Consider the following 26,383-nt stretch of genomic DNA (forward strand, 5'->3'; position numbering starts at 1 on the left):
ATATATCAAAAGAATGGATCCCTACGATAATTGACATAAAATGTCCTCTTTCCTCTTTAAGGCATCTGTATCTGCTGTATGTTTCAGTATTTCAAGGGGAGGGATAAAATTACGCTGCATGCAGTGAGGTGGCACACGCATTTCAGCGCTGAGTGACGGAGCAGGTCAGCGAGGTTCCTCTGGGAAAATTGAAGACACGAGCCTCTGCAGGCTACTTTTGACACTGACTGACAGGTGAACACCGCACCTTCTTACCCTAGAGGCTCCGGTCTTTATGGTGCTGATAAAGGGGCCAACAGATGGCAGGCCAATGGAAATAGGATGTTTTCACCCCGTAGAAATGTACAACCAAGAAAAAGTCATGACCTCCAATCTATCAATTCACGTTTTTGGGCATGACTTATATTTGTGTCCCGGAGCACCATTTTTCTTCTGTCCTGTAAGTACTAAGTACTAATTTGTACGTTTAATTGGTATTTTTTCACTTTTAAAGTGTGAAAAGGTGATTTATTTCTGAACTTGAAACAAAAAACGAAGTCAGACTCATAAAGGGTTGCAGCTATCGTTGCTTCTTCTGAAGGTCCATTTTCTTGATTACCATGACAACAAATCCCCTACATAATAGCTTTCTAACTATAGCTAAGTATAAGATAACCTTTAGAATGTAGTAACAGAAAATGTGTTGACTAGATTATTTGAGCTTTTCCCTTAATTTTGTTAATAACTGCTCTGAAGTGCAGCCTTGTGGATTTGCCCATTAATGGATCACATTTCTTTCTCTAAGACTTTTTTTTAAACATGAATGTATCTATTCAAATGAAAGCAATACATTTTTTTTGTCTTCCAGCTTGTGCACAAACTGCCTTGACATGTCACACCAACTTTTAGTGTGCACAAAACTTCAGGGAGCAGAAGATATCAGCCACCACTATCGTGCAAAGGAGGATATCACTTATAGGTGATGCTGAGCCTATTTCTGCAGTTAGAATTGAGTAAAACATGTTCCCCCCAAGTTTGCCCAAGGCTAGGCAAACATAATGTACAGACAAAAAAGCAGGAATCAGAGGATCTTTTGGATTTACTCTCTCGAAAAGGTTACGTAGTCTTGAGGAAAACAAAAAATGATCAAGCCTGTCTGTAATTGTAATCCTGTGATATTTTTCCCTATATGCTGCCTTTGCTGTTTTGTTCTAGCTGTGCTGTGAGTCAAGTCATTTTTTTCTGCATCAACTCTAAACATCCAACCAATGCAAAGCTTAACGTTCAGGATTTTGCCATACAGGCTAACTTTCATTTGCAATCTATGGCATGTTGATGGTTTGCACAAGTACCACGGACATAAACCGAAACTTAAAGAGTCATAGATGTTTTTCCAATATTTTTCTTCATCTTAACGCACCTGTGCACCTACCCATTACGCACCTATTTCAATCACAGCGCATTTCCCCCTTTATTTAAAATTTCCCTCCTGCACTCATTCAGCCTGAGTGCAAGTAAACACACCGACACGCATCCCCCTGACATGCCACAGACTCACACTTCAATATTCTTCGAAGATCTCAATCTCCGATAAACAGATGCCGATTCATTCTGCCTCCCTCCTCTCCTAATTGTATTTACCCTCCATCTTCTCTCCCACAGTTTCTCACCTCTGTTGCCCTTTTCTGACTCTTGAATTCTCACAATTTACCATCTTTCACTTCTTTCCCCATCAGCACTCTGTCTCTTTTCCCCCTCCTACTCCTGAATTTGTTTACCCATGAGTGCTGACTGCTGACCTGGCAGCCCTCTGCTGTCTCCCCACCACCTGCATTCTGAGCCAAAAGAGGCTAAGGACAGCAGGCAAGGGGGGAAACTCTTAAGTCTTAACCTTAGTCTGATCGAGGTTTTCCTTAAACGGCTTTTGACTGATTTTGTGTATTTGTTGCATCCCTTATCTGGGCACTTGTCCCTTGCCACGGCAGGCAGGTTAAACTCATAAGACGAGCTTGAGCTGCTGATAGCAACCTGCCCACAACTAGAGTGCAATTTGGTGTTTTGGGAACTTTTAACCTCTGTGATAAATAGGTCATTAATGATTATGCAGTGTGGGACCCCTCTGATGTTTGCCCCTCTTATTCAAGTCCGTTATGATGAGACGGGAAGTAAAAGCTAAAATAAAAGTTGAAAAAAAAAAGTAATGGATGTTTAGCTTTGCTGGATGATAGGGTCTGTCAGTTTGTCATCTGGTTTGCTGCTTTTGTCCAAACAGAAAAACCTCAATAACCATCAGATAGATTGTAATGACATTTTTGTACACATATGGTTTCCACTTTCTTTCGTTTTCACTTAACTGGCACAACATTTCAGCAGATGTTTAAGGTTACTGAATCACCAGATCTATAGGACGACTTGCGCTAAGCTAAGAAAGTGAATACTGATAAATATTGATTTACATTGTGAGCATCAATATCAATACTAGTGAGCTGTAGTTACATTTACTTGATAGGTATATGGCTCAAATTCAGAAAAAATAGAAACACAAACACACAAAGCATATTTATTGTGTGTTTGTGTGATTAGCGCGCACCATAGGAATAAATGTTAGCATGCGCTTACTCACGCGGCACATTTCCTGGACTGACTGATTTCTCTGCAGTCTGCAAACACGCAGACTGCTTTCTCTGATGACCACAGACTCATCACGAGTAAACAAAAGGCCTACAGTGGTTTCCTCTGAACAAGTGTGGACTGTTAGAATAAAAAAAAGACGGATGTAGCTTAGCGCCCCAGAAGCGACTCATAGCAGCAAACAAAAGAGTAACAATAACAAGAGCCGCAGCCCCTGAGAGCCAGTTTTCTACCTGAATTATTTATGAGACCAATATGGTGAAAATAAATATTTATAAAGGCTGCAGTGAATGACATAAAAATAATCAAATATGGCACACCTTTCGCTTGCAGTGATTGCCACTTTTCCCTATATAGGAGCATGTATTGTATTTGTGTTTCAGCTTTTCTCTCCGTCTCTCTTGCAAAATCGTAAACATCAAAAAACTTTTTTTTCTTCCAATAAACACTTTAAGGATGTAGCTGGAGTTTTCTGCAGAGTGGATTGTATGTCTTCTTTCCCATCTCACGCCACTGCCATCTCTGGCCTGCGCTCGTCTGAGTCAACGCAGCAAATCAAGGCTGCCAGCTACGTGCTGGAGAAAATTAATCTTTCTAATTGAATGAGCATGTTGACTTGACTAGCCATAAAAAAACTCACGAACACTATATCTTTGTTTGGGTTTTTATAGACTTTTACAGACTTCAACATCCTGCTGCTGTGTGTGCGGGAAAAAAAGAAAAAAGACTTTGGATGGACAGCCAAGCTGCGACCAGCAGCTTGGGGGTAATGAATCTGTTAAATCATTCCCTCTCTCTTATTAAGACCACATTAAAAGAGGCCAAAATCTGGAGCAAAGCACATAGAAAGGAGGAAAAACAAACCACTCAACACATAATGGATCAGTCCCCCCCTTTTTTTTATTTTGGGGTGGGGGACTAAAAACAGGCTGCTCTTTTTATTGCCTGTCAGCTCCCAGCCCTACTGCAGCAGGCAAACAGAGATGAAAAGAAGAGAAAAGAGGGGGACATTTCTGTATTGAGAAGTTAGAGAGGCTCATCCGGACGTCCCGGGTGAAGCATGAGAAAGAGAGCGAGAGACAGGAAAACAGAGAAAACTGAGAAGAGGGACAGACAGACGCAGAGAGAGACAGGTGGGGTTTTAAGTGTGGGTGGTTTCTGATGCCTTTAAGCAGGATGTTTTTGTGTGCACATGTATGCAAAGGTTCTTTAAGTATGAATGTGTGAGTGTGTGTTTACAGATGAATCTTGGGAGGTGGGAGCTGGAACACTAAGCAGACCCACTATTGTCAGTTTTCACCCAAAGGCTGCCAGGAAAGTTTAAGCTTTATCCTGTTGATGTAGAACATTTCCCATATTAGGTATGAAAGATAAAATATGAAAGACAAAAATGCAAACTGTTTAGTTGTGATTATAGCCTCTGTCTGGCATGTACCCATCCTATCACAAAGAGATGTTATAAATTAAAGCTTGTGATATCTTTTTCTTGTTTAAACAGAAAACGGACAAAAGCTTGGTAGTAATGAGAGCTCAGCAACGCGACAACACGAGACATCCTGGATTCAGAGCCCTAATTTTTAAGTAATTAAAAAAATACAAATTATTGCACAGCTGCATAGCATATCTGTAAATTGTTTACTGCATTTAAATTTGGTGATATTAGATCAGCTTAACTGTGCAGTGGTGTAGTTTTACTCGAATCGGTATCTTGTCATGTTGCAAAAATCTACAAATACTGTCACCTTAAATGACGAATACAAATTATTTGTAACTTCCATCTGTGTTGGACCTCTTTTAATATACATGAGGAGGTGCAAGAGATCTCCAAGCTCTTCCAGTGTGAGTTTGTTCCTCTATATGCATTTTATATGCATTTGTTTTAAAAATGAGACATCCTCCAAGATGGCACGCTGAGGGCAAGTGAGGACGCATAAGGTAGATTAAATGAGAAAAGTGAGAAAAGCCCATTGTTTAATTAGCAAATTTAAGCTAGTAATAAACACCTAGCTGACATTTTTCATAAGGGTTTTTAGTGTGTATTTTTTATATTGATGAGTAATATTGCTGTTGTCATATGTTGTGTTACAGTGATTGAGAAGCTAACAAATATACAACAGTGAAGCAAATGTGGTGCAGTGTGGCCATGAGTTTGATATGCTAGTTGAAGGAACATCAGCTTTATTGTGAGAGGGGTTTTTTGGTAACATTTTACTTTCGCGAACTTCTGTGTGCTTTTTATGTGCGAGCAAATCTGGGTGATTTTATGTTACTGTCTGTATTTGTGGAGCCATAACCAGTGAACAGTCAGTTATAGAGTCCACCATTTAGCTACGGCTGCTCTACAAATTGATCAGTTGTTCTGCAAAAGTCTCAACAGAAATCATTCTAGATCTGATTTAGTAACATTTACATTCACTTTCAAGCCAGCACACGTCTGAACTACAGTATATGATAATCTTAATAATTAATAGGCACATTAATTATTACTGTATGATTCCTTTTGTCTCTGCATTTCTCTGCTGCATATTTGTGAGTTGCTTATCTCATTTAAAAAAATAGGATTAATTTGGAAACAGCTGTCGAGAAAAAATAAACCAACTGGGTTGCCAACTGTGAGACGCTTGGCCTGTCATGCTCCTCGTGCCAGGTTAACAGGACACAGAGCAAAGTCGGAACTAGAGATGGCACGATACCACTTTTTTATGTCCGATACCGATATCATAAATTTGGATATCTGCCGATACCGATATGAATCCGATATAGTGTTTTTTAACCAACAAAACTGTTTTTTAAATATCTTGCTGCATTTTGTATAAGTTCATACTCAAGTTTAAAACAACAACTACACTAAAGCTATTCTGTTATACCTGTATGCAAAAAAAAAAAAAATTTCATAGTTCAGCAATACTGATCAATCTAATAAACTTAAACCTACACCATCCTCCCTATTCTGGTATTTTAAAGAGTACTTAGCATAAATATTAAGCAACCTAACTAATAGGGTTCCAACTCCCAGCAACAACAAAAATAAATAAATAAAAAATAGGGAACCACCCCTCACGCTCCACCTCATGATGCTTAATCAACGTAATCAACCTTAATTTGATGCAGTGTGGAAAAAAAATGCACAGAAATCAATTTTTTTTCAAGAAATATTAAATAGATTCAACATCTTTCTTCAACAGAATTGCAGACTGCACAGATGGTACCTTCCCAAAGGAAAAAGTACTATAGCTTACAAGGGTATATTAGACTTAATAGTTACTATATACAGTAATTCATTTTACATCAAATTAAAACTTTGGGTGTCAGATAATTATTTATTAAAAGCTAGACATTTTAAATGAGAATAAGAAAGAAAAGTATGTCTTTGTGCCCCCTTTTCCCTGTTCATGCCCTATCGGCCCCCCTGGCTAAACTTTGCTAGATCCGCCCCTGCACAGTTACCAGCGTCAGCTACGTAGAAAAAGATCCTGGAGTAGAAATTAATATTAAATAAATTCTAACAACAGCTGATCAAGCTTAAACGTGCTGCTGTTGTTCAGCCGCTGGTTTCCTCTTTCTGGTGCAAAGTGGGCCAAAAGCAAACTAGAGACACGGAGTCGCGACAGAAAAGCCGATCAGCTGATCGTTAAGCAGTTTCATGATTGAAGTAGCAGCAGGAGAGGCAGTCGCTTGTTAAGCTTAACGCAGGAATGCTTTACAAACATTTAGAGATGGACTTACACACTTGCTTTACTTCTCTCGGGATAACTTTGTCGGAGATGAAATGCCGGGTTGCTAGCAAAGCTCCAAATGCTATCCAGACCACCGACAGGTCCCGCATGCCACAGCCGCTCTATCACGTGATGCATACTGCTCCGACGTGCTAACGTTCTGAGGTGAGTTATGGCGTGTTGCAAGTTTTGTGAGGTGCTTTCGTGATATTTAATGGATCGGATTACATTTTTTATTTTTCTCCGATATCCGATCCAGTAATTTAGGTCAGTATCGGACCGATACCGATACGTAATATCGGATCGGTCCATCTCTAGTCGGAACATCAGGTTTTTTCCACCATTTCTCTCCAGCTTTGCTCCATAAACATCACTGAAAACAAAAATGATTTGCATGCCATTAGAGGCCAAAGGTGCACACTGATACCAAAACTGCACGACGCTTTGCAGGTACGGTGCTTAACAAACGTAAGAAACCAGCACCCAGTGTAAGATTTATGCCACCGCTGCCCAAAACTAACAGTGTCGGTAATTACTAAAATCTTTTTTTGTTGTTTTTGTGATGGTTAATCCATCAGTATGCACGGACTGTTGTTTGTTTGTTTTTTTCCGTTGCCAAATTACAGTTATTGCATTCCTGAACAGGGAAAAAACCTTTTAATGGTTGAATGTTCTTGATTAATTTCTAACTTCTCAGTGAAGTCGAGTATTTCTACATTCAGGTCAGTGAATTTAGTAATTTTTTTTTTTTTGCTTTAAATACTTCTAAATTATTTGTGTTTTCCTGATTTTGTTGTATTTATGATTTTACCGAACACGGTAAATTCTTAACAATGATGTGTTCGCACGCCAGATTAACAATAATTACCAGTAATAAATGTGATTATAGTTGGATTGAGTTGGGTTGGGTTTTACAACATTGGACCCAAAACATCTCCAACACATCTGTGTACTGCAGTCTGCTATGTGGCACAACAGTGATGACTTCATTTCAATAAATGACGCCCCACCTGGAGATGCAATCATAATAACTATAAACCTTTATTTGTATAGCAGTCTTCAAAACATAGTTACAAAGTGCTTTAGAGAACACAATAAAAAGATCACATTTAAAAAATCATGAAAATACACAATGGTAAAATAACATGATGTAAAACCTGAATAAACATTGTGAATACACTTACAGTGAACTACATAAGTGCAAAAATAAAGAAATAACATTGAGGGAATGAGAAGTATTTTACTATATAAACAAAAGCAGAATGATTTAAACCATAGATACTGAGTTTTCCTACATTAATTTTCCTTGTAAGGAGTTTCGCAGCTGTGGAAAACTGATTTCCCTTTGGTGTGAGGCGGGCTATACAAACAGGTAGGACCTGAGGTTTGACCTGAGGACTGCAAACAGTGGCTCTTTTCATAACATGTGACTAAGTCTATAATGTAGGTAGAACCCAGACAGTTTAAGGGTTTAAAAGTAATTAGTAAACCTTTAAAATGGGTAGCTGCAGAGATGTGATTTTGTCTCTTTGAATGGGTTAGAAGTCTGGCTGCTGAGTTTCTAACATAAATGCTGAAAATGGGACAGGGCATAATTTTGTGAGTGAATTATACAGCGGTCCCCAACCCCTGGGCCACGGACCGGTACCGGTCGTGGAGTCTTTAGATACCGGGCCGCGACAGTTGAGGCTTGGGTATGAAATTTATGGTTTTCAGGATTTTTATCGTTAACTCTGTTTCCCTGGGTCATTTCCCGTACCAGTACTGGTTTTATTTTGTTGTATTTATCTGTAACACCTTAAAGGCCGGTTTTTGATAATATTGTCGGACATAAATCGGTCCGTGGCACAAAAAAGATTGGGGACCGCTGGGTTATAATATACTCAAATGCCAAAATGAGTGCATGCTGTCACTTTAACAGTTTAATGAAGCCAGCAAGGTTACAGGTGTGTGTCTAACAAGGGCTTCTGGTGAATGGGTAGGTTGTGTGAACCTGCATGAACTGAAATTTAGCGTCTCGCATACTTTTTGTCAGGAATGCTGAGGCTGAACTCACAAGCAGGACTCAAATAGTGCAGTCAAACAGGGGTTTGTTTACACACCAGTGAAATAATGCACATATATACAATGATGGGAAAGGTTGGGGCACTCGAATTCTTCTTCGCCTTTATCTGCTCACTCCAACACCGTGACCACACTTACTCACACTCATTCAAGTCGGGTCCAGGGAACACGGGAAGTCTAAATGAAGAGACAGAGAAACAGGTGTCAATACAGCAAAGGGGGAAGCACAGGAAATTCACAGGTAAAGAGCCGGACACACTAACACAGGTGGGTTAACACTCCAGCGAGGAACAGTACTCCAACCGGGCCTTAAATCCCATAGGGCCTCATCAACAGCTGATGAGATGTAGGTGGGTGTGTGGGCGGAGGTCAGGAATCACAGGAACACAGTCGCCGCCCTGGTGATAGTGGAAAGAATAGCACTCCAGGGTGGTCATAGATGACCCCTGACACTTTTTCGTTCCAATTCAGTTTTCCAGACGATAAGCTAAAAAGCTGGTCAGGGCTAAAAAGATTTAGTGAACACCTGAAGATATTTCAGTGCTTGACAAGAAATCTGGTTTAAAACCAATTCCCAAACTGAATGCAATTCTTTGTTTCTCTTTCAAACTGTTCCTGTGTATAATTAACTCGCGCTTCCCTCTCCCTCTCCACTTCTCCACTTTGTTTTCTTAACAACGGCTGTGCATCTCTGAGTCAGTCATCAGCCCACACATGACACTTCCCCATATGCTGGCACTGCTTGTGCAGATGCTTTAATTTCTGTAGACTGGCTTTGTTGATTTTACCAGCCGCACACAAATTCAACACTTCTACAGTACATCCTCAAAGCTGATTTGTTAGCCTTGCAAACAGTTGGTACTCAGTTAGCACTGAGACATAACATTTTGTTACTAGAACAAAATGTGTCCTTAGTACAGAAAATTCTACAACAAAAACTGCTGTTTAGTAGCAACCCATTTATTTTAGTTTTGGATTACTTCGATGGATCTGTTCCGACTTCTTCAGGTAAGTGACAGATAAAATCCTGTGTGTGATGTGTAAAGAATCTAATCTTTAAATGCAGTGCTACCATTTGTCCTCTAACATATTTGTTGGCTAAAATATACAGTTTTAACTAAATCTATCCATCTATCTACTTTTTTGTTTTTGCTTAGTTTTTCAGGCAAAGGTCATTAAATTGCAAACCATGTTGTTTTGTTCTTGAACATGCAAATTTGGGTATTTGGTAGAATTTAACAGGTGGCCTGCTACCAGAATTTCTAGTCTTTGGTGACCAATCATTCAGTGTTTTGTATTGTGTATTTTTTTTACTCATTTGTAAGGCAAACAAAGAGTAAACACACTTCCTCCTGACAGCCAAATACTAAAATCTGCGCCAGATGGCAGAACACAGTACACAGTCTTTAGCTTATCTTCAGGTGTGGTCCAACATTTAATAGCTTTTGCTTTCAACTGTCACATCTTCACAGGTATTGTTTATGTTGTGTATTGTTTTGTATCCATCTGTTACTGTCGGCATGTGCGGAGAATGTTTTACACTTGCTTCACGCTTTTCTTGGATGACGAGCAGGTTGACATTTTTTCCCCCTCATATTCATGAAAACGTGCACAAATTAGTGTTATTTGAGATGCAGACTTGTTAAACATTTCCTAATACGGACATTTTTTCCTCTCTGTCACAACTTTCCCTCGCAGGGTGTCCTCCCATCTCTCCCTCCTGGGAAACCTTGCTACTGAGTTATTGACTTTATTTGCGCAAAGCAATGCTACTGTTCATCCCCAAGACAGCGGTCCCCAACCTTTTTTGCACCACGGACCGGTTTATGTCCGACAATATTTTCACAGACCGGCCTTTAAGGTGTCGCGGATAAATACAACAAAATAAAACCAGTATAAAACAATAAAAGAAGATTTATTCATAACACACGGGAAAAGACTTAGGGAAACCGACTTAACGATAAAAACGATTAAAAAAATAACGCTACAAACCCTGAAAACCATGAATTTCACACCTGAGCCTCAACTCTCGCGGCCTGGTACCAAACGACTCACAGACCGGTATCGGTCCATGGCCCGGGGGATGGGGACATATGCACGTATAGCTCTAGAGTTGATGTAGGAAGCGTATTGCTTTCTGCTGCCAAAAGCTGAGCATGGACCTAGAAAGCAGCTATGCCAAGTCCAACAACAACAACAACTGTCTTTGTTCTGCTGTATCGACATTTACCCTTGTCTGGTCTCAGTGTGTCCTATTAAAAAACTGATATTTTCCATCTCAAACATCTCCCTGGCTTTCATAGCCTCTCCTTCATTCTTATTCCTCTCTCTCCCTCACACAACACAACAGGTCTCCTCAGCCCGGATTCTGTTTGATGTTGGATTGCAAGCAGCCGCCTCTTCCTTTTTGCTGCTTTCTTTATTCCCTCACTTTATTTATTTATTTAATTCTAGCGGAGGTTCACTCATCGCCTGGCTGTCTAAGCTTGTCCCCTCTCTGGCCTTTGTTCTTGATAACAGGAGCCTGCTCTGGTCCATCAGCACTTCCCACTCAGCCATGGCTGGGGCCTGTGTTACTGACAGAGGCTGCTCTAACTTTCCAAAGCTCTCCCCACTTCTGTGGTCTCGCCCGATTCTTCTGTGCTGCTTCCCTTTCCACCTCTCCTCCCACGTCGGCCGTCTTTGCCAGCCTACTGACCGTTAACTGTTCGGCACAATCTACAGGAAGTAATTGAGATTAATTTGAGTTTTATTAAAAAATAAAAAAGTATCCTAGTTTCTTACATTTTCCCAGTCTTTGAATTTGTAGTTGAAAATATGAACAGGCAAAAAAGCAGAAAAAACTCTTATACTTTGGCCTCTCTTTGAAGACATGTGATCAAATATTTCTACATTTGTGTTTTCTTATCGACTCAGCATGATAACAGCTCCTTTCTGTTCGGATACAGATCTTTCAGATGTCTTGTGCTCAAGGAAACAGTCTTCAACCGAACAAAGGAGGCTTAATCTAACGTGGATATTTAAAAGAAGCTTAGCTGTATGAAGAAGAGTAAAAGCCTCTCAAGCCAGACATGTTAGCTATAGTGAAGTTTCAGAGATGGGGCGACAACACTTATTTTATTGTCATGGAAAGAAATGGGCTTCTTGATATTCTACACCTTTTTAATAATTATTGTTTAGGAAAAAAGGGAAAAAATAAGATGCGTACAATCTTTTGCAGGCTATAGCTTTTAGTAACCTTTAGTGGATTTGTAAATTTTTCTTACATAATATAATCGTGTAAAATTACACACACATTCATATATATATGATCTTTTTTTCTCACCATTGGAAACAAACAAAAAAACAAACAAACTGAATTTAACACATTTTCCTAGCTGTGAAATGAATGAATTCGCAATTAATAAACTGGATGTTCCTCTTGACTTCTTTTCCTATTATGAAAGGAACTTTTGAACTCAAATTTCTTTATTAATCTGGGAGACTCTTATTACAAAAAGTACAGAAGGTCTTATTTTTATCATCAGTGAAATTGCTTATCAGAGTAAAAGTGTTTTACTTTCAACTTCAGATTCTGTCTGTAAAGTTTTAAAAGACAAAAGAACTTTATTCCATCTGTTTTTGGGGATAGCGATTTGATTTATGATTCACATTTAATTATTTTCTTTTTGTACAATTTAATTTCTAAGAGTTTTATTATTATTATTTATTTATCCCAGTGATTGTTTTGATTGATCTTTGATTTCATTACTTTGTTGTTAATAGTTTTTTTTCCCCCTAAAAGGATCACACACTGATGCTTTGGAGAAGGCTGGAGCTGAGAGGAGTAGTCAGGCTTTGGCCACACAAACAACACTTATGAGTAGATTGAGGCGATTGTTAGAAATAAAATGCAAAAATATTTCTTTAAAAGATTTTTAACTATAAAAAAACACCCATTATTAGCTGATTTTAGGCTAATGTTTCGTGCCAAGTATTGAAGTATTGCACTTCAGTAAACGTCCAGTGTCTTTAAAAAAAAAAGTGTCCTACCAGAAAGAAAAAGGGAACGTATACTTGAACATTTCCTCTTTCTTTCCTTGTGTTTACTTTCCTACTGTTTTATTGCTGCTCAGCTGCAAGGTACCCCCACACTTAAAGTTTCCCGTCCTTCCCAGCCCTTGGTCTGATCCCTTGGCTGTTTGGCTGCACTGTGAGTGATGTGTTTACGGTGAGGGCTTTGGCCCAAAGCACTACAGAACACAGATATTAATTCCACTGACGGCTTTATCTGCTTTGGGACTCCATATGTGTGCACATGTGTGAGTCTCCCATGTGTCTCGGCCTGTGAGTGTGCGTGCATGTGTACAAGCACTTTACCGTGGCCCGTGTTGCCATCTATCTTTCACCGTGCAGCCTACAATACACACCACTTGTCTCCATCAAATATCTATCTCATGCCGATTGTCCACCTGCGCTGCGCTTATATAACGTGCATTTGTATGCGGCCTGAGATCATTTCGGTAATGGCCAGCCGTTCCACGTAGATCAGCAGTGACAAGAGTAATCTGTCTGTATGGCAGCGGCTCCCACAGCGCACTGCACCCCATTTACAGTCCGTGGGCTCTTCAGCAGCACAGGCTGCAATACCAACACAGCAGAGCCAAGATGTTTTCATTTAATGTTTCTTCCATGATAGATTTCTAATGACAGCACTGTAGTTTTGGAAACATTTTGACCTCTGATAAAAACTAGCCGGGCAGATGTGGAAATGCATTCTGTAATATTAAATTTGAGATCTCTAGGTAAATAAAAGCAGTGGATTGGTTGATATCATTCTATCACTGTGGAAGTGAATGCCTGCAGTCATCACTAAGGGAGAATCCCATTTTCTAAATGTCCCGGCAGATTGCTGATTGAGTTGTTTGGCCATTGAAGATAGCACCACTTACAATATAAAACATTTGAGTGCTTTTCCCCTCCCTCCGTTGCCTCAGAAGCATTTCATATGCCGTCTGCTTTTTCTGCCTTATAGGCAGTCCCTTGGCTTAATGTTTCATTTAGTTTCGAATGACAGCGCCCGTGCAGTTTGCAGTGTGTATCGTCTTACTCGTAATGCAAAGAATATGTGGAGATGAAAACGGCGTTTCAGTTGTTTTGTCTAGGGAAGACAAAAAGAAGAAATGCAAAAGCATAAAGGAATACATACATCTCACCGCCAAATCTGCCGCCACCCAGCCACACACCACTCCCAACAAAGCTATCTGGTGACACTCGGGAACGATAACGTTTCTTATTCATGTTGGGGTTTTTAGATCAGAGGAGACAGCTGCTCTCTCGCCTAAAAATTTTGATATAGAAAAGTCGGAAAGGTCACAGATTCCTCTCTGCAGCACTTGCAGTCTTTGAGCTCTGATCACTATTCAGCATCCTCACTGCCTACCGATGAGTCTTTCAACACCAGTGGACAGATACACGGCCTCACAAACACGTTTTGCAATGAGGGAAATCAAAATTAATCCCATAGGTTGAAAACAAACACTAAGCCACAAAACATTTTTGGATAGCTGTCAAAGGTTTTGTGCATGAATATGTATGTTTAAATTCCACTGTAAAGGGGAATTCTTGTTCAGTAGTCAGTCTAAAAAAATATCCCCAGGACATAAATTTTCTGAGTGGTTAACGATTGCTTTATTGACTGATAATTATTAAGTTAAGCTTCATAGAGCGAAAAAAGATCTTGATGTGTGTCTTTAACAAGTTCAGTTCAATTCAGTTTTAATCATATAGTCCCAGTTCACCACCTCGAAGTGAAAACCATGCAATTAAAAAAAGAATGACCCCTTTTGAGTAAGCAATTGGTGACAGTGAAAAACTCCCTTTAAACAGGAAGAAACCTCCAGCAGAACCAGGGACTCAGGGATGGTCGGCCTTCTGCAATGCCTGGTTGGGGGTGAGGGGGGAAAGGAGAGAGCAGCGAGAGGACAAAAGGCAAACTATAGGAGAGCGACCCAGGGTTTAATCCAGCTGACATATTGTGCCATTACCATTCATGGAAACTAATACATGTCCTATAACTATGTCCTATGTCAAATACCAGGGGTCCCCAACCCCCTGGCCGTGGACTGTTACCGGTCCGTGAGTTGTTTGGTACCGGGCCGCGAGAGTTGAGGCTCAGGTTTTAAAATGTATAGTTTTCAGGGTTTATATCATTAACTCGGTTTCCCGGGTCTTTTCCCGTGTTGTGTCTTATTTTGAAAGAAATATTTATGCATAGCGACCAGAGAGCATTAAGGGGCGGAGCATTTCAGGAGGACGCTGCTACATAATTACACAGTGAATCTGCGTTTATTTTTATATTTACACAATACCACAGTTTTTGTCTTGGTCGTATCATTTATTTTGTTCTATTTATCTGCGACACCTCAAAGGCCAGTCCGTGGCGCAAAAAAGGTTGGGGACCGGTGTCCTATACTATTTTTATGCTTTATATTATTAAGCGAAAAATATTTTCCTTACATTTATTTTAAGCAAAACTCTCCCCTGCTCTACACTGTCCCCACACGTGCCCCACTATAAAGCACATTATAATACATTATCAAGTTTGCTCACTTTTGATATGAATGACTGTGTTGAAATGGATGTTGAGTCCCAACAATGTCGATTTTTAACTTGGTGGAAGACAATGATTCGTCTCTCCGAGCTATTGCAGTTGTCGTCATCAGGATTCTACCTAACACCATAACTTCACTCTTTGCCTTATATCCTGTGTATACAGTGCATAACTCTTTAGCTCCTATATTTACATACTTTTACAGCACTGTAATGAAAACTTAGCCCATCAATTGTACAACTATTGCCAGTTCTCTAATTTGCTGTAATGGCCGACATCATCGCTTTAAGTAACAGTATTCCAAGTAATAGCTGAGGGAACCATTTTTCTCCATAGCTCTGCCTACCTGTGCCGAGAGTGTGAATGGATGTAGTAAGTGGGCAATAATCAAATGTGTTTCTCTCTAATACGGGACGGCCGAGTTTGTCATGGTCATTTAACTTAATTGACTGGGGCAAATTATTTAGAGTAAATGAAATTATAAGGAGTGACACCTCCCTTTCTGCCCACAAAATTATGTTCCCCCTCTGCTACTCAAGTTTTGTTAGTTAGCTAAGCTGAGTTATTTCTGGCTATAAAAGCCCCATTCTTGTTTCAGTCGCCAGCTGTAGCGGCACATCTGAAAATGCTTAACTAAAACTCTATCTGCTGGACATATGCACACACACACACACAAACACACAGCTCGCCACGTACACAAACCTGCCGTGTTTGCACATTTCTTCTGTCACGTACAAAACAGCCTGATACAAATCGGCACACAAAGCAGATTGCCGAACAGAACCTCGCTGTCCAAGACAGACAGACACGCAGACAGACAGGCAGACAGCGTGCGTTTGTTTCCCAGTCTTCGCCGAGCTCCATAGCTGCCGCTGCCAAGTTGAAACAGATGATTTTGAAAGCCATAAATGAACTGTCAGTAAACAATGCCGATGGAAGGAGTTTTAGAGCGTGGATTAAAAGTGTGTGTGTTTGAAGGCGGGGATGCTACTGGAATAAAAAGAAGGCCAAAATACAATTTTAATACCTTTCAATTTAGGTTTCTTCACCTACTGCACTGACATTTCAGCAGCTTTTTACCAATCACTACGGTTAGGAGTTCATTTGATTAGCAGCGATGCTGCTTGTTATTAATGCAAGAGGAATATGACAGTTTTATAAATGGTCTTGCTGTTCCTTTACAAAAGGATGACAATACAACAGAAAAAGCTATTGTTCAGAGTCCAGCTTCCTTTGTGTGAAGAGCTGACTTGTTTATTTCAAAGAATACGACGGCTTTTGTAGAAAGGATTTCACACCTGCAATTACACTATTCTAATTTCCAAGGTCACTTGAACAAAAGGAAGCTATTTAAAAAAGGGTGTCAATTAGGTGGCGAGGAGAGGCTCGTCTCTCTCCAGCCCTTCTCTGTGATTTGATTTACTATGACAAGTTTATTTTCTTTAATCTGATGAGATTTAATCTGCAAAGACAAGTTTATTTTTATATAGAAATCACAGCGGCTCTAATTAGCCCCCGTAATGACGAGATCTTGTGCTTTAGCATTTGTTTAAGCGCTTCTGGAGTGATATTGAGTTTTCCACATTCTCTGTTTGCCTGGTATTGCACTTGCTAGCAGCCGCTTCGAGGCTTTAACTAACAGTTAAATCGGTAACCAGCGTAAAAAGAACATTTCTGCTTCAAGGCCAGGGTCTTTCACCTCTGTTGTTACAGTATGCAGTTAACACCTGAGATTTTTCAGAAAAGCAAGTCATTCCAAATGTGAAAGGTTCAAAGAAATAGTATATCAATCGTAGGCTGCGAGTGATATTTCTCAATCTCCTTCACTTTGGCGAATCTTGTTTCATTCATTGCTTGAGAAAGAAATGAAGATACAGCTCAGCACGTTTAAATCAAAGCAAATCGTAACAATAACAGCAATCACAGATTCAACACACCGACATCAAACGCGCAGCGCTGCGTGACGGACAGGTGCGTGCAAGGCTGACATATGTTTTGTAACCTCAGATTTTTATTTGATTTGATTCTACTTGTAAAAACTGCGATAACTGAACTCCTCAACCGACTGTTGTTGTAGGAGTTGTAGTGCAAGTTTAGCCATTGTTTCCAATGTTTGTAACAGTACTCCTTCAGCCGATTATTGCAGCCCACAAACCTGCGAGTAGCTGCTGCAGTCCGAAGAAGTGTATTTCACATGTTGAAAGCTTTCCTCCTGCTTCATAGCAGACCACGTCATTGTCCACTGCCAAACTGCCTGTTTGAATTACACCGACTCTGCTTCTTGTTTCAGTCAATTTGTAGAATATCATGCACAGTTACGCCACATTAATTTTTGTGACTGACGGGATGAATTCAATATTAAAATAGGCTCACATATTACACTGGAAAGCTTTATTGACTTTTAATGTTTTCCTTTAAAAAAATCTACACATTGCCTCTCCTCTCCTTCCTATGTTATTTTTTCACACCTACATCACATAAAAAAGCTTAATCTGCCTTAAGATTTACCTTTCCAAAGCCATCCCACTGTTGGCTTACATTGAATCTAGGGCTTTATTTGCTCGATTTAGTAATGTGCATGTAGCATTGTAGAGAAGCATAGGGACTTTGTTTTAGTGAGGTGTAATAGCTTGTATAGTGTGGAAAAGACTGTAACATATGCCTTTTGTTAGGCAGCATATAGCTTATATACTGAGATGTAAATCTGACGGTTGATAGGGCCATATATATTGTTACATAGGTGCCATAAGTGTGTGTGTACTGTTCCTGTCAGAACAGATACAACCTGCAACTAAAATAATTGGAGCCATTCATTAAGCCCAAACTGAAGCCAGATTGTGTCAGCTCCCTTGATCTGAATTTAGTCAGGAAAAAAAATCCACCCTCCCTCTCCGCTCATTCCACCGTCCAGCCGAGATGCAAGCACTTGCAATGAACCCAGTGTCGAGAGCCTTGCCTTAATTAGTGCATTGTTTCTGCGCGGCCCAGCATGCAACTCTCTCGGCAGAGAGCTTCATGGGAGTTTGTTCAAACTGTCACCTGGGGGCAACTTTACTTACTGCCGCACCACCTCCCCCCCTCCCTCCTCCACTCCACGCAGACGTATTTCCATTCCTGCGTCTCTCTGCTCGCTGACAGATATACGTTCAGACAGACAGACGCATGGCGCTATCAAGGACTTCAATCTGCTTTTTCAGCAGCGAGGGAAAGCAAAGGGAGGGGAAAAAGGGAGGGAATCAATTCAGTTCTGATTATTTTAAGCTGCGTTCACACTGCTTAACTCATGCATAAGTCATTCGTAACTCCTAACTGCTGTTGTGTGTTTTTGAATTTCCGTCTGACCTCACAGATACAGCGCGAACACACACAAGTGTTTGAGTGCTCACAGCTGCTTATAACGTCCTCCGGTGGAATATTTGCGATTTAGATTTTGATTAAACCGCAGCATTTCAAAAAGATACGCTCAGGTTGGCTGGTTTTCTTTCTTTTCACCTCATTATCCTTAATTTAAACACACTTTTAGGCACTGACATGCCAGTGTTGCACAATGCTTTTGAGCAATACGTTGCAACCTTTCTTTCAAGCTCATTTGCATGTTGCATGTCTCTGCATCTCATCTTATAAAAGCAATTTCCTGTGTTTTATCCTATTCATACTGATTAGGAAATCTCAGCCCGTGATCGCATGCGAGTGAAGAACTGGGACAGTTTGAGCTTCATTGTGAATGTAACTTGAGATAAGAGCGGCACTCATCTGGGCTTTCCAAAAAATCAGGAGGAAGGCCCAAAGACACAGAGCCACTCACACTGTGTCAATTGCTCTTTAGCTCTCAAGTGAGAGGCATCGACCTTTTTCAATTTTCACAAGGAAAGAAACTGGCTGAACATCTCGAATGCGCGTCACAGGCAGAGCCGGACTAAGCGATCTCAAGAGACTCAACCGTTAAGGCAGAAAGGGTTCTTTTGTTTCCGTAAACCAGTAATTATGCTGGAGACTGAAGGATTTCCGCTGCTGTTTGATCTCGCTAAATTGATATAATTTTCCTCCACAGGAAAAAGTGAATACGCTCAGATGTACAGTAGAATGAAGCCGATATTGATGACATTTAAGATTATGCATGCCTAATTACACCCATGAATGCCTTAATGGCATGCACAGCACCAAGCATCACTCTGTTAACTGTACCACTTAAGACAAACTGCTGTGCACAGATCACAGATAGAGATTACTACTTAAGACGTGTCAAATGTTGGTCAGGACTGGTTTCCTGGCTGCGTCACTAAACAGTGTTTGATAAAGCTGGAAAACTTTGCTCTCCAAAATGCTCCCCCCTTTATCCGTGCCAACAGGGGGAGCTGCAGCATTTCTAATTGCATTGCTTACCGAGAGAAAGAGTGACAGAGAGGATAAGATGGGGAGCCCTTCGGCAAGTTGCTGTATACTTGAAACTGTTTTTATTGAGAATGATTTCTAAGTAAAAGGAAATGTGGCTGTAAATACTCCCTTTTATTAGAAGGCCTATTTTTTCCTGGATGAAGGGTTGCTTGATGATGATGATGATGTGTGTGTGTGTGTGTATATATATATATATATATATATATATTTGAAAACCCACTCAGAATAATTATCATGTTTTATATAGGCAGAGGTGGGGTCTGAAACTCGAGCCTATCAAAAAGATATTTTAAAAGTTTCCACATCATTCAGCTTTCAGCTTTTCTTCTCTGTGTGCTGGCAGGATATATGGGCCGAAACTGGACCGCATAAAACGGGCTTGATTAAATTAAATGAGATGTGGCTCACTCATTTATTACAACTTGATCACATTAATGGCACTGGACAGTTAAATTCTTAATCTCTCATCTTTTACATTATTAATGGGACCCATGGATCATCAAATCAATTAGTGATGATAACGATAACATTGTAAAATGATGGCTTTTGATCAATTACAGCGTGGAGTGTGCAGATTAATGTAATTAGTTAATGGTCAAAGGGGCTGGATGGGAATCTGCCGACGGGTAACAAAAGGGGGACAAAACCGACCGTTAACAACACTAACGGTCAGTTTTTTTCATGGATTAGACTACAAAACTTTTCTCAGTGAAGATGATTGATTTTTTTTTTTAACTCTAGGACTATTCTTGATCCATCTCTGTAAAACGTGCTTAAAGTCTCTCTTTGGTCACAGCATGCCGATATAACAGCGCCAGTGTGCTTTGCGTTGATTGTCCAAGTCTCTGGAGAATCAGGAAGGACGGGGACATTGTTTTAAAAACCATTCGCTCATTTGGTGTAAATTCCATAACATGTGATTCACATGCTTAACGTCTAAACCATCCAGTGACCCACCTTCTTTCCTGCCTTTTAAATGGAGACAAAAGGTGAAAATTTAATATAGTGGTTCTTATTTTTTTTCCTACAGTTATAAAGTTTTGTATTCATATGTTATATTATCTTTTATTGTTTTATCTTTGATTATACTTTAAATATTGGTCTGTACTTGCATGTTTAAAAGGTGTTTTACAAATCCGTTTTGGTGTGTATGTTTGGTTGTTTTTTAAATTTATCATTATAAAAGTGTTCAAAAATGGTAGAATATTGACATGAGTAATATTTAACTCTGCTGCTCATATATAAAAAAAACATATTAATAAATAAAACATTTTCAATTAGACTGTTTGGTCGATGTTAAACCCAGAAAGACACCAGATTAAACTGAAGCCCAGGAATCCATGTATTGTATCTTGTCCACATGCACTAAATAACCTACATGTGTCGATATTGTCGGGTAAATATAGTACCTGAGCCCTGGGCAAAAACACCTTTCTCACTTCCTGGCTGTGTAGGAAAGAAGTAGGTGAGAAGTGGCACGAAGAAGGAGATAACAGAGACAACAGAGCAAACCAGAGCTGAAGGGCACATGACAGGGATTTGTTTGAAAGTAGAACATTTTTGTTGTTGGAAGCCAAGCTATTTTAAACGTAAAGGAGGAATCTTGAGAGAACTCATTCAGCTACAAGAGAGGTGTTTGTGGTGGTGAAGGTCTTCTGTGTATCTGACCAGCCAGACAATGTGCTGCCTCTGAGACCGGCTTTGTTTTCAGCTATCAAGTTGTCTGACTTTTATTGAAACGTTGGATTGGACGACTATATAAAAATAAGAATTGACTGTTTTCCCCCCTCCAAGTAAAAAAAAAACAACTTTTTTTTAATACTTTATACATTATAACATATTATGTCAGTCCTATCGACACACTTTGATTTTTTTATACCTTTAATATGCTTCGAAAATGAATCTGAAAAAGCTTTCAAAAGCAAAAGAAAAAAAGCAAAAGTAGTAAATTGAACTTTGAACTTATTTCTGACATAACAAGCATGTAATCACACAAAAATAATGGGTTAACACACTCTGATGAAACTTGTATGGAAGAATCCCTCACTAACAGTATGAAAAATATATGTAGCGACTTACTGAAATTGACATTTTGTCTACTTCTTCTTCTCCTCCTCCTCCTTCTTCTAAGTACAAACACATGTTCTGCCTACGTCTCACGATGGTACTTGCAGTGGGGCTTTCCTCTGCCTCAATCTCTCTCTCTCTCAGTCTCACAGTTCTATTCCCTCCAGTGCCACAATCTCTCACCTCACCACTAGACCTGTATCATAAATCTTTCCCACCAGTGTCCCCCCACACACATCCTCTGCTGACCATTTTTACCTCCCCTACCACTCACTGCCGGCAAAAGCCCTATTAACCCCTTGCTAGGTTCTATATTGTTGTTGAATAATTGAAGGTGCCTCCAACCGCAGTGAAAAGGCACTTGAATAATAAATAAGATAGGGTGCCTTTTAATGGTGAGAGAACCCTGTGAATAATTAAGTAGGCAAATCTGTAGTAAAGAAAACACCTGTTGCGTAGAAAAAGATCTCCTGGAACAGTGCTGCTTTTTATGGATTCCTAAATCTATACAGTGTGGGGCTTTCCATTAACTTCTCCTACCTGGGGGAAATAAGGATGTTTTAGAAGCACAGCAGTAAATTTGTTTCCAGTCACAAACATTGCTTCATTTATAACAAGTTTTGCATCATATTTGTATAAATCTAAGCTTATTAGCTTGGAAATAGATGTTATACATGCATAAATTTGTGAACATTGTCTGGCAACCTGCCCAGTGTTTACCGTGCAGGGTTAACTAAAGGTGTAGTATCTTCACTAACTCTGTGCAATAAGTGCTTCTAATTTTCATTCAGGATAACATTTCTAATTTGGAGTGGGCTGCGACCCATTTGAATATGATCATCTTTTAAGTGGCGCGCTGTTTAGTGCACTCATCGAACTCACCGATGATTGAAGTTTCAGCGTGGTCTGTTATGGTCCACTCTGCCGGGAGCATGATTACAGATTGGGCTGTTCAAGTGGCTTCATATTAGCCAGTCGGTTTCAGCATGCAGAACATTTAATGCACGTTCCTGAATTTCTTGCCTATTTATAATATTGAAACCCCTACCATTATGAAAGCTCTTAAATCTCCAATAACGATTTCATAATCGGACCAGTTAAAACAAGCTGTTAACACAACACTGACAGTTTGCTGTGTTGTTTTCGTCAACCAGTAATTTTCATCATAGTTTTCGACAATAACTTTTTCCCCCCAGTCAAGACGATGATAAAAATGATCATGACAAGATTAAAAATTTCTGCAGAGACGAGAGCCAATCAGAAGTCAGTGTAAAAAGTTTGGAAAATGAGTTTGGAAGTCATCCAATCAGAAGTAATCTCCTTGTGCAGTAAGGTTTGAAGATTTGTCCCTGGAATAAGTACAACTGTTAGGTTTTCTTTTTTTGGTGGGGGGTCCCATACTTCTGTGTCTTATAAAAATGCAACAAAAGACACACGGACACATTTCCCATGATGAAAATAAGATGGTGTGTAAACCATGCAGGGCAACTCTCAAAACAAACTTTTATACTTTATATTTTAGTCAAGTGATGGACTAACACCAAATGATGTTTAGTCAAGGCTACAACTAAAACTAAACCCAACTTTGGTGTCAACATTTACACTGTTTTTCAGAGCTTTTCTTTGTAAACATTTGCTTCCTTTGGACCAAAAATGAGAGTGGTGATAGTGAACCAGCACGTTAAAGTTGCAGGTCCCACAACTGATAAATAAAGAGAAACTTGCTTTAAAAAAGAAGAAAAAGTGGCCGCTTATATATATTTTTTAGCTCAATTTCCCCATCTTTTTGGCTATAGCTGTAATTTTCTTTTTTAAGTTTAGAAAGCAAAAGAAAAGCGTGTCAAGAGCACAGCACTCCTGTCTATACAAGCTGACAAAGATAATCACGGCAGTATGGAGGACGGATAAGAAAATAAATGTTTGGAGCAGCTTTGTCGTTGTATCCCCTGTGGCGCAGCAGAGAGCACATCTCAGTCTGAGGTCACAGCCACCACTGAGAGCACACCTGGCAGAAGAGATACAGTCATTTCTCCACCAGAGAATCGAGGTGTGTGTGTGTGTGTGTGTGTGAGAGAGAGAGAGAGAGAGGGGGAAAGAGCTGGAGGGAGAGATAGTGACACAGAAACAGAAGAAGTTGCGTGTCATTGGTGGAAGGAGACAGAAAAGACAAAAGAGTGGAGGCGATAGTGTGCGTGTACTTGTATTACTCATGGTGTGGTGACATATTTATTTACATAGTCATTCTGTGGGAACTCGACTCCCTCGTTTATACAAAAGCAAGTCCCTATAAGGTAAATAATTACATTTCAAGGTGAATACTTCTGTTTAAGGTTGACTCTGGGTTAAGATTAAGTTTATCATAGGTAAAGGATTTATCTCCAAGAAATGAGAAAATGTGTAACGTCCATCTGAAGTGATGAAAACATGTATACAGAGATGGTCAATGTGTCGCAAACACACTGTGGACAATCTGTGGTGTGCGATCTTGATGCCAGAGGAAAAGTACAGGTTCTGTTTTAAAAACTAAATAAATGGTGTAAATAACGCCATCCAAATTTGACCCACTACAGGGATTTCACTATGAAACCTCTTCTTTCCTCCACAACCCTGTCTCCTTAACAAAAACTACCCACCCACACCTACCCACTGGAAAGCAAGAATAAGAGCAATAAATGGCAAAGATACATGTAATCCTGGAGAACTCTTTTTCACTCAAATTCTAAATAAAAATGGTGTTTATGGGAATGTAGTTTTAAAGGCAGGACTGACCCCGTGCAAGACCACCGTGTGATGGGCTTTTCCTCAATGTTTGGCCTCATAAACAGGAAATAAATTATAAATGAATTGTGCGTTTTCTTCTCTCCTTTTGATCTAATTTAAAGTCAAGCTGCAGCATCTCCTCTGACTCAAACTGTGCCAGGCAAGGAGGCAGCAGTGGAGATAAGGAACCCCAGCTTTTTAGACTTCTCTGAATATGAAGCAATCAGCTTAAGTTAGGAAGTTAGGATAATATAACAAGTACATCAAATATAACGTGTTAATATGCTTTAAAAAAAAAGAAAGCTGTGCAAAAGTCTTGAGTCACCCTCATTTCTCTATATTTTGCTTGTAAGGAGACTTTCTTGTACATTTTTAAAGCATTCTTGAGCAATACAGTTTCTCTTTGGACATTGGCTATTTGACCTGTGAGTCATTCATGCATAATAGACACGCTGCTCAACCGCCGCTTTGCCTCTTCAAAGAAATGGTCATGCATGCTGAACTTGCAGTAAGTTGCAGTACGCTGCAGTACCAACAGAGGGAGATATTTTATTTCAACATGAATATGGTCACGTGAAAGCGTTTAAACAGTCATTATTAACACATTTACATATAAATGCATATTAGCCACCTAGCTTAATTGTTTCTGACGATTAAGATCCTAGAATGTACTTCATACCTTCCATTTTCACTATCCCCTTCTTGGCTTTTTAATATATTATCTCCCTCTGCTGGTACTGCAACTTCTGCAACTTTTTGCACACTTTGTGCGCAAAGTGGACTGGCGTGTCTATTACACACTTTGCTGTGATATCGAGTTGTGCTGATGTAGCTCAATGATGAGTTTGGTGCTTTTGAATTTTCTAAAATAACTAAAATAATAATTTGCAACAACTTTGAGCTACGCACAAACTATCCTTTGGCATTGGCGCTGTGATATAAAAAAGACATGACAGTATTAGTTGTCCATTGGAGTGCTTCCACTCCAAGAGTGCAAACATCCACATTACCAGGCAAATGGAGGTGTAAGTCAAAGCACTTTCATCCAATAGGCCACAGTTTTTGTTCCCCAGCTTGCACACAGTCTGTATGCAGACAAACTTAGCTACAGGCTTAAATAGAAGTCACCCCCATCTCACTGTCTGACACTGTAACCTGCAGGCACTGAATCCACAGTGCAGCAAGGGAAGACAGAGGAAATGCCATAAACATTAAGCCTACTCTTGCAGGCAGAGATATGAATCATCGCTTCCGGTCAGAAGGTGATAATGACGGCAGAACAGCTCCAACAGACCTCCTGTGTCTTCCATTGCTGTTGTTGTTAACATTTCCAGAGAATCTTGCTCCCTTGACTGGTGGGATTGTTTGTTTTGCACCAATCCTGGAATATTATTCTCAGCTCAGTTTGTTTATCATCGTTTTTCTTCCTCAATGCACATCTCCAGTTACACAGAATAGCATCACCTTCAATTGCTGCTTCCCTGATGGAGATGTAAGCAATTGACAGCTGAACTGAATCATTTAAATTGCAACATCTGATTTGTTGATTTGAATCTCCACCCTCTCTAACTGGTTGATTTTTGTCATGTGCGGTGACATTGCTTTGATTCTGATTATGAAGTAAAGGAACAAAACCCTAGTCAATAATAATAATAATAATGGATTGGATTTATATAGCGCTTTTCTAGGCACCCAAAGTGCTTTACAATTCCACTATTCATTCACTCTCACATTCACATACAATCTGATCCATAATATTTCCTTGTTGTTGTTGTTTTTTCCATACACTGAACTAATGAATGATGAGTGAGAGAGGCAGAAAAACTCTTCTGAAAATGTTCTTTCTAACTTGCCACCGAGCCAACCACAATGTAGAGGCATCATTTTACTACCAAAGGTTAGAAAATATCATTTTCTCTCAAACATTATCTTCTTGAAAGGAAACAGTCTTTGACTTTTTCTTCTGTAGGGCTTTGAGTGAGATGAGTGCCATCTAACTGACCCATAGAGACCAATTACAATTAGATTTTTGGAGTTAATTAGAAACAACCTCTTTTTTTAAAATCTCACACTAGTGACCAGACACTAGGAACACACACACACACACACACACACACACACACACACACACACACACACACACACACACACACACACACACACACACAACAAACCCCCC

Source organism: Pundamilia nyererei, unplaced genomic scaffold, assembly GCF_000239375.1.
Source record: "Pundamilia nyererei isolate P.nyererei 1_Seehausen unplaced genomic scaffold, PunNye1.0 scaffold00036, whole genome shotgun sequence".
Lineage (NCBI taxonomy): Eukaryota > Metazoa > Chordata > Actinopteri > Cichliformes > Cichlidae > Pundamilia > Pundamilia nyererei.